The sequence below is a fragment of the Crocuta crocuta genome, unplaced genomic scaffold (genome assembly GCF_008692635.1).
Source record: "Crocuta crocuta isolate KB4526 unplaced genomic scaffold, BGI_CrCroc_1.0 scaffold8, whole genome shotgun sequence".
NCBI classification, from domain to species: domain Eukaryota; kingdom Metazoa; phylum Chordata; class Mammalia; order Carnivora; family Hyaenidae; genus Crocuta; species Crocuta crocuta.
This window is the reverse complement of record NW_027532162.1, coordinates 1,888,772-1,898,462: the sequence shown is the minus strand read 5'-3', so window position 1 is coordinate 1,898,462 and position 9,691 is coordinate 1,888,772. Positions and strand designations below refer to the sequence as shown.

The following is a 9,691-nucleotide window of genomic DNA, read 5'->3' as shown; positions in this document are numbered from 1 at the left end:
CCAGGGTGTTTGCCGACCGGTGGCCAGCGCAGCGAGGGCTGCACCTGCGTGTGCATATGCCCAGGGCCCCCCAGGGGGCGGCGGCCAGGGGAGAGCGCCCCGGGCTGGGGTTGCGCGCCGAGAAGAGGGGGGACTCACCGTGGGGGGCGGCGGGCCCTTGGGCCTGACGTCCCAGTCCCCGTCCCCGCTGGGGGCCGAAGCNGGGGGCGAGGAGAGGCCCCCGGCGGCCCGGGACGTGGGGGACGATTGGCCCACGCGCAGTGCGAGTCCGGGCGCTCGTGGGCGCCCCGGCTCCACAGAGCGTGACTTCCCTCGTCACTCCCGGAGTCCTATTTCCACCTCCCCTTTGCACTAACCGTCCCTGACCTTGAGGGGACTGTTTTCCCGTCAGTCCCTGGAGGGGTCAAGGGGCGGGAGCTCTGACCCCTAAGGGCCCCGACTGCGTCTGCCAGGCCGGGGTCCGGGCGTCGGGAGCCCCTGCTCTAGGCTGACGCTCCCAGGGGACGGACGAATGGACGCAGGCAGCTGTTAATGAGCGCGGACTCTGCCAGTCTCCGTGCTAAACAGACTTGATTTCACTTCATTTTCATAACCGGCGGCGGTGCAAATTACGACCCCCAATTCACAGGCCAGGAAATTGAGGCTGTCAGGGAGGTGGCCTCCCACGTGAGGAGCAGCCAGAAGGAAAACCAGGTGCTTCCCCTACTTTTTCTTCAGATATTGTGGTGGATTGGGCCCCAGCCGCCCCAGCCTCTCCACAAAGGGTCCAAGGTTTGGGGTGCCACACATGCGGGCACCCAAGGTCATGCTGAGCCCACACCAGATGCCCCCACCTGAAGCACTGCCCCACCTGGGGAGGGGGTGAACTCACAGGCCTGCAGTGAAGCTCATGGGGTCCATGGTGACCACCAGATTTAGAGAAACTAGGTCATTGGCCAGGGAATCTGGGATCCACCCGCCTCGCCTCGGCTTTCCCCTGCTCCTCTGTCTAGGCCCTCAGGTTCCCTGCATCTTCTCCTAGCTTTCCCATTCTGGCCGTCTCCGAGTATGACGGGGGGAGAAGGGCAAAGTGAATGGAGATCCTGGGGTTGATCCTAGGGAAGCGGGAGCCGAGGTGAACTAACTACCTGTGGCTCAGAGCTCAGGCCCCTTGCTTCCTCATCCTCATTCTTTTCCAGGACTGGAGTTGAGACCTCATGCCATTCTCTGTGACTACGAGGGGAATGAGGTTGTACGGGCATGGCCGCGGGTGCCAGCTGGCCTCAGGGCAGGTCTGTCTCCACCTCTCGATGCCCTCCGTGCCTCTCCCTTCAATGTGTCTTCCTCACTGGGGTTCCTAAAGGCCTCTTTCTAAAAGTCACGGCTGATCCCATATCTCCACCACTTAGAAGCTTCCTGTGCAAATGGATTCGCCAGAAAGACCAGGTGGGGCAGATGAAAGGCATTCCCAGCTGAGGAACAGTTGGAGCAAAGGTCTGGGGGTGGCTGAAGGAGGCTGGAGATGTCAGTGCGGAGGGGCCTAGCTACGTGTGGCCTTGAACGCTGGGGCAAGGAGCTTGGGTTTGTCCTGAGGATCTGGAAATGAAGGTGGAAAGGGTTTGGAAGTCAGTTGGTTAGTGAATTATTTCAGGCATATAAAGGTAATCATAACGAATGCCTGGGAACCAGGGTCCAGTTTAAGAAATAACAGGTGGATAAATCTGAAGGCCCGTGTGCCTGTCCGGCCTCCCACCCAGCCCTGGGTCTTTCCCACGGTGGTGGCTGACATTGTAATGCTGTCCCTTGTGGCACCAGTCAGCCCTCACTGCCTGTGCCTCACTCTTCTGCCAAGGTTACTTTTAGACTCCGGAGCACACGCTGCTCTGGGTCACTGAGGCATCTTCTGCGGGTGGGAGCTGTCCTCCATGCCTGGCGTGCGTGTGGTCTCACAGCTGCTGGCTGTGAACATCCTGCCTGTGCCTACTTGGGGACCATGCTGGGGCCTGGACGCGGGGATAGGGCGTGCCCCTCCACACCAGCCTTTTAGTGCCAGGCGCTCTGCTGCCCTGGGACAGTGTGACAGTGTGAACAGGGGCAGCTTCCCTCAGGAAGGGGGGTTGAGGGCGGCTGGGGCAGAGGGGAGTGAACGGAAGACTGAGGCCTGGGGTGGGGGCGGCCCTGCCCAGTCCTGGACGCCCTCACGGGCAGGGACTGCTCACCAGCACAGCCGTCTTGGTATGGGGTTTGACTTTTGACACTGTCATGTTCCCTCTGGAACCCAACCCAAGACCCACTCCCCTCTGTCCTGGGAGAACTTGTCCCACAGGGCAGGCATCTGGGTGTGCCCAGGTAGAGGGCCTTGGAGTGCAGTTCAGGGTGTGTGCTACAGGTAGACGGAGGAGGGTAGGGAGCTTCCTGGGGGAGGAGGCTGGTGCCAAACCCGCTGGCTTCTAATCAGCTACTCACTGGCTGTGGGACTCAGGCCGAGTAACTCTGCCTGTCAGCTCCGGTCTCTTATCTGTGAAATGAGTCAGGTGGATTTTCAGATCTCAAAAGGAAGGTGTTCCAAGGGGCAGGATTGGGCAAGGGGCAGGACCTTGGGAAAGCAGGGGGAAGTATGGGGAGCAGCCAGGACCAAGAAGGGTGATGGGGACTTCTTCCCCCTGCCACCACCTGCCCTGGGCCCCCACCTGCACCTCGCCTAGCCGTGCTGGGCCAAAGCCCACCTGGTGTCCCGGGGCCTGTTCCATGGGTGCTTGCTCCTCCCCGTCCAGCTTGGCTTGTCCCCACCTGCCCTGGGGCTCAAGGTCTCCACCCCATCCAACCAGTCTTTCAAGGCTCAACTTGAGATGCCAATACCGACCAAAGACAGGATAAAACTAAGTGAAGACAAGTGATACCAAGGGAACCAGAGTTCAACATACATAGCAAAGGAGTGACATTCAGATCTCCTGCAACCCAGTGAGAAAGGTTAACCCAGGAGGAAAATGGGCAAGCAGCATGAATAGGTAATTCACACGCTGGCCCACGAACACATGAAGATGTTCAGTTTTGTAAGAAATCAGCAAACGCACAACCTCTTGTGTTCCTTCCCTACTGGCCAAAACTGAGGTGGCCGGTAACAGCCTATATTGTCAGGGTTAAGAACCAAGCCTTCACTTTCATGCAGAGGTGGGGAGGGCACCTCCCAAGGCTCCACCCATTTTTTGGTTAGGAATCTTATCCCAGATAAGTACTTGCCTGCACGCCAACAAGTTTCATATACAATCATCACTTCTGTGGTTTTTGTTCACTTGCTTCCTTCTTTAACGTCTTATAAAAGAATTTAGCCTTAATTTTGTATTTCATGTCTATTTCAGAATTAAATATTTGAAGAGAATACAGGTGACTACCAAGTATCAAGGAGGTAGGGTGCCTGCTCCATTTTTAGCACTGAAAACCTGGAAGACACCTAAGTGACCGTCCAAAGGGGAATGGCTAAAAGAATCATGACGTACCCTTCCTAGCTCTGGTTTCTGCCACACGGCCGCTGGTCCCTGCCCCTCTGCTGGGCCTATGGAAAGGACTGTGTGAGCCTGGGACCTAGGGACCAGCTCCCTCACATGCCCCCAGACTTCACCCTCCCCCTCACCACCCCCCGGGAGACAGCTTCCATGGCATCCCTGGGTCCTTGTAGGATCTCTGGATCCGACCACTGCTGGATTTCGAGCTTTCACATTAAATAAACTGGTAAAGTCTCTTTTTGGCCCAAGCCAGCTGGAGGCAGGACCCAGCTCTTGAGAAAGTCCTGACTCTCTATGTGCCTGGGACAGTGCCTGTCATCCCAGCATAATTATAACCGTTTCGCCTTCTCTCTCAACAGGTCCTGGTTTCGAAGGTTAATCACGCGGCGGCCATATGACTAACGCACATGGCAGTAGCATGCAGCCACAGGCGAGAGCAGAAAGGCTGAGCTCCTCATTCGTCAAGTGGCGAGACTCTGCCCCAGAGGCCATCCTGAGGGGAATGGAGCTCTCAAAGGACACCGCTCTGCCTGGCACAGAGCCAGCCTCCAAAAACGGGCTGTTAGGATTCCTTTGTAAATAGTTCAACACAAAAATGTTAAAAGAAAAAGCATACATTTTGTTTGGGAAATGCTGGAAGCCACACATTGATTTATTGCCAGCAGTGCCTCTTGGGGAGAGAATCAGCAAGGAGAAAGGGACCCTTTCAGTTCTTATTCTCTGTACCTTCTTTGTGGTTTGAGTGTTTCACAAGGGGCTCATATTCAGATATCATCTGTGTCATTAAGGTAAGTTTTTATTTATTTACTTATTTATTTCTTTGAATAATCTCTAACCCCAACAAGGGGCTTGAACTTGCAACCCTGAGGTCAAGAGTCACATGCTCTGTGGGGCGCCTGGGTGGCTTAGTCGGTTAAGCGTCCGACTTTCGCTTGGGTCATGATCTCACGGTTCGTGGGTTCGGGCCCCGCGTCGGGCTCTGTGCTGACTGCCAGCTCAGAGCCTGGAGCCTGTTTCAGTCTGTGACTCCCTCTCCCTCTGACCCTCCCCTGCTCACGCTGTCTCTCTCTCTCTCTCCTAGAAATAAATAAAACATTAAAAAAAAATTAAAAAGAAAAAAAAAGAGTCACATGCTCTACTGGCTGGGCTAGCCAGGCACCCAAGTTTTCAAAGAGGCAGTATCCACTGGCAAACTGCTGTCTCATGGCCAGTATCTCATTGACCTACCCAGCAAGATAGGTTGGATCGTCAGCCCACTTTACAGGTGGGGAAACTGAGGCATAAAGGGACAGAGCTTTGCCTACAGAGATGGAACCTATAAGCTTTGTCTTGTCCCAAAAAGGGAAGGCTTTGGTTTCATGAGTTCCAGGCTGATGAAGGCCGCAGCCCCTCCTCCTGGACGTCTCTCCCACTCACAGAATGGGAGGCCTCAGATGCGGGGTGGCGTGGTGGGTCAGGGCCCCTTCCTACCCAGCCAGGGGGGTAGGACAGGGAGCCAGCCCTTCTAAGCAGCTTCTCTCATCCATTTATCCAACGAACAGGTCCTTAGAGCCTGTCCTGGGGACCGGAGGTGAGTGGGCAGGGAGTCACCTGCACCCTCTTGCATCATCATTCAAGTCCCAAGGGCAAGGTGTGCACTCTGACCCCATCTGTCCGCACTGCTCCAGCTCGGCTCCCAGGTCGAGGCGGCCTGCCCTGCCCCAGGCTCCAGTCCAAGCCCCAGCCTCCGGCAGCCTGAGAAGGACCCTGCTGTCAAAGCCACGCCAGCCATCAGCTGTGAGCTCTTCCGCTCAGAGCCCCTCCTCAGCTTAAAGATGCTGCCTTCACTCGTCCTGGCTCGAGGCCAGACCCCTTCACATTCCACCAGGAACCTTGGCCTTCAGCACTTAGGTCCCCGGGGGCCCTTGCTCATGCTGTTCCCTCTGGCCTGGATGGCCAGTCCCCAGAAGTCTGCGTGGACCCATTTCAGGTGTCACCTGACTAATGGAGCCCCCCCCCCAGCCGCTCTGGGCCCCCACCACACTGTCCTGCGCTTCTGCGAGCTTCTCCATTGGACCACAGGGAGGGCCCCGCCTGCCCCTGCGGGAGGGCTGTGGGTGCCCCATAAATGCTGATGACTAAGTGGAGAAGGAGTTAGGTAGGTGGGTGGGTGGGGCCGCGCTGGGGGGAGCAGGCAGGGGTGGGAGCCCAGCAGGCCTGGTTGGCTGTGGGGAGTGATGCCGGAGGCGCCCTGGAGGGTTGGGAGCAGGAAGTACATGATTCATTGGCTGCACCAGAGTCCGGGCCGCCAGGAAGCCCTGAGCACAAGGGGGAGGCTCGGCAGGGGCCCAGCCCGAGTGCAGACTGTGGGACACAGACAGGGCTCCCCAGGTCGGGGCCTGCTCCAGCTGCCCTGGGGACAGCGACAGTGGCAGGAGGGGAAGCTGGCAGGCACAGGAAGCAGTGGGGAGGGCAGAAGGCCAGGCCCGTCCCTCCCCGACCAGCGCAAGGGCACAGTGCAGGCTGCCAGGCTGTGTGACCTTGAGAAGAGTCAGTGCCCCCTAAGGGCCAACAAGTATCTGGCTAAGCCGCCTGGCCTGGCCTGGCCTGGGAAGCGCAGCAAGCTGAACACCCAGGGCCATGGGGACAAGCACAGCCAAGGTGGACTGGCCCAGGACAGCCCCCCTCTGACGGGGCCCCCCGCCTTATTTTCCATTGCTCCCTCGTGGGTGAAGAGTTCCCGCTTGCGGGGTGCCTGCTTGGCTCAGTGAGTTAAGCGTCTGACTCTTGGTTTGGCTCATGGTTTCAGCTCAGGTCATGATCTCATAGCTGGTGGGATCCAGCCCCTCATGGGGCTTTGTCGTGGGGGTGTGGAGCCAACTTGGGATTCTGGGATTCTCTTTCCCCTCCCTCCCCATAGAACATTTAAAAAGGTGGGGTGTTTAGTCAGTTAAGCATCTGACTTTGGGTCAAGTCATGCTCTCACGGTCTATGGGTTTGAGCCCAGCATGGGGCTCTGTGCACAGATTTCGTGTTCTGTGTCTCCCTCTCTCTCTGCCCCTGCCCTGCTCACGTTGTCTGTCTCAGTCTCAAAAATCAACATTAATTAATAATAATAATTTTTTTTTTTTTTATTTATTATTTCTAGGAGAGAGAGAGAGACAGCGTGAGCAGGGGAGGGTCAGAGAGAGAGGGAGTCACAGACTGAAACAGGCTCCAGGCTCTGAGCTGGCAGTCAGCACAGAGCCCGACGCGGGGCTCGAACCCACGAACGTGAGATCATGACCCAAGCGAAAGTCGGGCGCTTAACCGACTAAGCCACCCAGACGCCCCAATAATAATTTTAAAAGTTGTGGCCTGCAGTGAAGTGAGGGAGAAGGGGACACTGAGGCCCTGGCGCCAGGCCTGGCCCAGGTCACACAGCTCAGTTTTAATAACAGCGGCCTCTGTGTGCCAGCCCAGCATGGGAACATTACCCCACCTTCCCAGGACCCCCCCAGCTGTGGGGGCCTGGATCCCTGCGTCCAAAGAAACCTTTTCCCTCAGGTGACTCGAAAGGGAAACAAGTTCGGAGAAGCGGAGCCACTGGGCAAGCGGCCAAAGCAGGTGTATGGAGGGAGGGGCCGTTGACCTGTTTTGCTGCACCCATCGGTGCAGAGCTTGGAAAGGGGAGACCTCTTACCGGATCCCGCCCCGCGGCCCTGGGGAGGGGTCCAGGCACTGGCCGGAGTCAGAGTGGGCTCCGCCTCAGTTTCCCTGTCTGCGCAGGGGACCTGCGCAGGCAGGGGTGCGGTCGGGCTCTACTGGCGCGCCCAGCGCGGACCGACACCGTCCCCTGGCGGCCACGCGCGTCTTCGCAGCCTGAAGCCGGTCCAGGCTCAGCCACGGTGTGGGCCAGGTCGCCCCAGGTCGCCCGGGGGCAAGGACATCTGAGCTTCCTTTCCCCGCGGCGGGGTCCCGCGGGCTTGAGTCNCCCGAGCCTCCCGGCCCAGAGCCCTCGGACCCCGCGGGAGGCGGCGTGGAGAGGGCGGCTCTCCCCGAGCGGAAGAGGCCGGGCGGCGCTGCGGTTTCCGGGTCTGGGGCGTGGGGACGGTCGCTGCCCCCTGCCCCCTCTCCCCGCCGGGAGACAGCCTCGAGGCCCCCAGCCCGGCTTCTGCGCTCCCGCGGCCCGCAGGCACACCTCACCTGCCCCGCGGGGAACACACGTTCGCCCTGGCTGTTCCCTCCACCAGGAGTGTCGTCCACCAAGCCAGCGGCCCGACTGTGCCCCCCCCAGGGGCTTTACCGACCCCCGCCCCTGGCCCCTTTCCTCGCCCTCCCCAGGTGCACTTTTATGAGTCTCCTGAGCGCCAGACCCGCCCAGGGATCTTCATACCCGGCCCCTGTGATAGATGCACACACTGAGACCAGAGAGGTATGAGTCGCTGGCCACAGGGCTCACAGCCGGGAAGTGGCTGGCCGGGAACCCAGCCATCCGCTGCTGGCCCACCCCGCATGTCACTGTGCCCCAAGCCTGTCCTCTGTTCCCACTGCGGGGACCCCTCTCCCTCTCAAGGACACAACTGGAGGGAGCTTACTGAGCATCTAGTGCTGTCTGAACGGGGAGATCAGGGATCCCCAGGGAGCCTTCCCTTACTCTGCCACCCCTTGCCCATTGGGGAGCTGCGGTCCTTGAGGGTGGGGAGGGCCTTGCCAAGTGTCACTAAAGCCTTAGGCTTTTCTTGATGCCCATTATGGAGGGAACACAGGACTGGACTGCCTAGGAGACAGGTCGGTAATGTTTGGGAGGGTCTTCTCTCCCCAAAGAGGGAGGTGATTGGGAGAAGTGTCTGACTCGGAGAGCAATGGACTGAGGGTGGAGAAGGAGAGTGAGCTGCAGTTATCCCTGAGAGACAAAGGAGGCTTAACACAGGTGTATCAGCTATCTACTGCTGTGTAACAAACAATCCCACAACAGTGGCTTGAAACAGCAACTATTTCTTATTTCTCACATAAGAAATATGGACTGACTGGATGGCTCTTTTGCTTTATGTGCCATCAGCTGAGTCATTTATACAGCTACAGTTATACAGTTAGCTGGAGGCTCGACTTGGGCAAAACATTCAAGGTGGCCTCACCTACACGGCTGCAGCTGATGTGAGCTGTCAGCTCGGATCTCAGCCTGCTGCCAGCATGGGCTGTCATCCCAGATTATTTGGCTCTCCTCTGCTTGGTCTTTTCACGTGGCTAACATGGCCTTCCTCACAGCATGGCAACTAGGTTCCACAGAGAACAAGCCCCAACGTGCAAGAGCTTAGCCAACATCTACTTCCACCACAGTTGCTAACATTTCATTGGCCAGAACAAGTGACATGGCCAAGCCCAGAGTTCATGTGGAATGAGACCTTCAAGGGGCCGCCAAAGTCACCAGTGGGAAAGCAATGAAGACAGAGGAGATGGTGAACCTCCAGGGCCCAGAACAACCAAGCAAGGCTTCTGGAGGAGGAAGGGCATGACCAAAGCGGGTCAGGAGCTCTGTTCTCCTCCCTGCTTCGGTCCTGGGCCCCATGGAGACTGGAGGAGAGCCAACCACTACATGAGGAGAGTGGGAAATTTCCTGATTGGAGAAAGTGGCCTGTGGACGATGAAAGCAGGGTGATGGCATAGTGTGATGGAACATGGTGTGTGTGGGGGGGGGGGGGGGGGTGTTTTGATAAGGTGGCCCGGGAGGACCTCCAGAGAAGGTGACATTTAGGCCGAGCTCTGATGGGCAGAAGGAGGCAGTCTTGAGGAAGGCAGAGGGAAATGGATTCCAGGAGGAGGGAACAATTGTAGCAAAGGCCCTGATTTGGGAGTGAGCTTGATACACTTGAGGATTAGAAAGAAGAGCGTGGGGGCAGAGCGGGGGTGCGCAAGGGGCGCAGGGCCAGGTCCCGTTGGGCCTCGTAGTCCTGGACAATACGGTTGGACTTTTCTCCCAAATGCCACGCAGTGCCACGCGAGGAACAATATGACCGAATCCAACATAGATCTGCTGAGTACCTACTGTATGCCAGGCACTGTTCTAGGCGCTTGGGACTCCGCAGTGAACAAAGCAGAGAAATATCCCTGTCCTTGGGGAGTATGGCCTGGTTTAAGAATTAACAAGCAAAGCAAAACTCTACTAAAAGGGGACAAAACGGGGGGTGCCTGAGAGGGAGAGGAAAAAAAACCAAGGAAGTGATGCTTGGAAGCCAAGGAAGGCCTAGGAA

General features: G+C 57.8%; 2 long non-coding RNA genes across 2 annotated transcripts; both read left to right on the top strand.

Moving 5' to 3' along the window:
• The first annotated feature begins 204 nt into the window (after positions 1-204).
• Positions 205-4,264, top strand: LOC144241833 (uncharacterized). Its single transcript, XR_013338206.1, has 4 exons — positions 205-693; positions 1,179-1,425; positions 3,339-3,385; positions 3,842-4,264. It is a non-coding gene; the product is annotated as an uncharacterized LOC144241833 (long non-coding RNA).
• Positions 4,265-4,573: 309 nt separating this feature from the next.
• Positions 4,574-7,068, top strand: LOC144241834 (uncharacterized). Its single transcript, XR_013338207.1, has 3 exons — positions 4,574-4,746; positions 5,024-5,451; positions 7,008-7,068. It is a non-coding gene; the product is annotated as an uncharacterized LOC144241834 (long non-coding RNA).
• Positions 7,069-9,691: the final 2,623 nt, after the last annotated feature.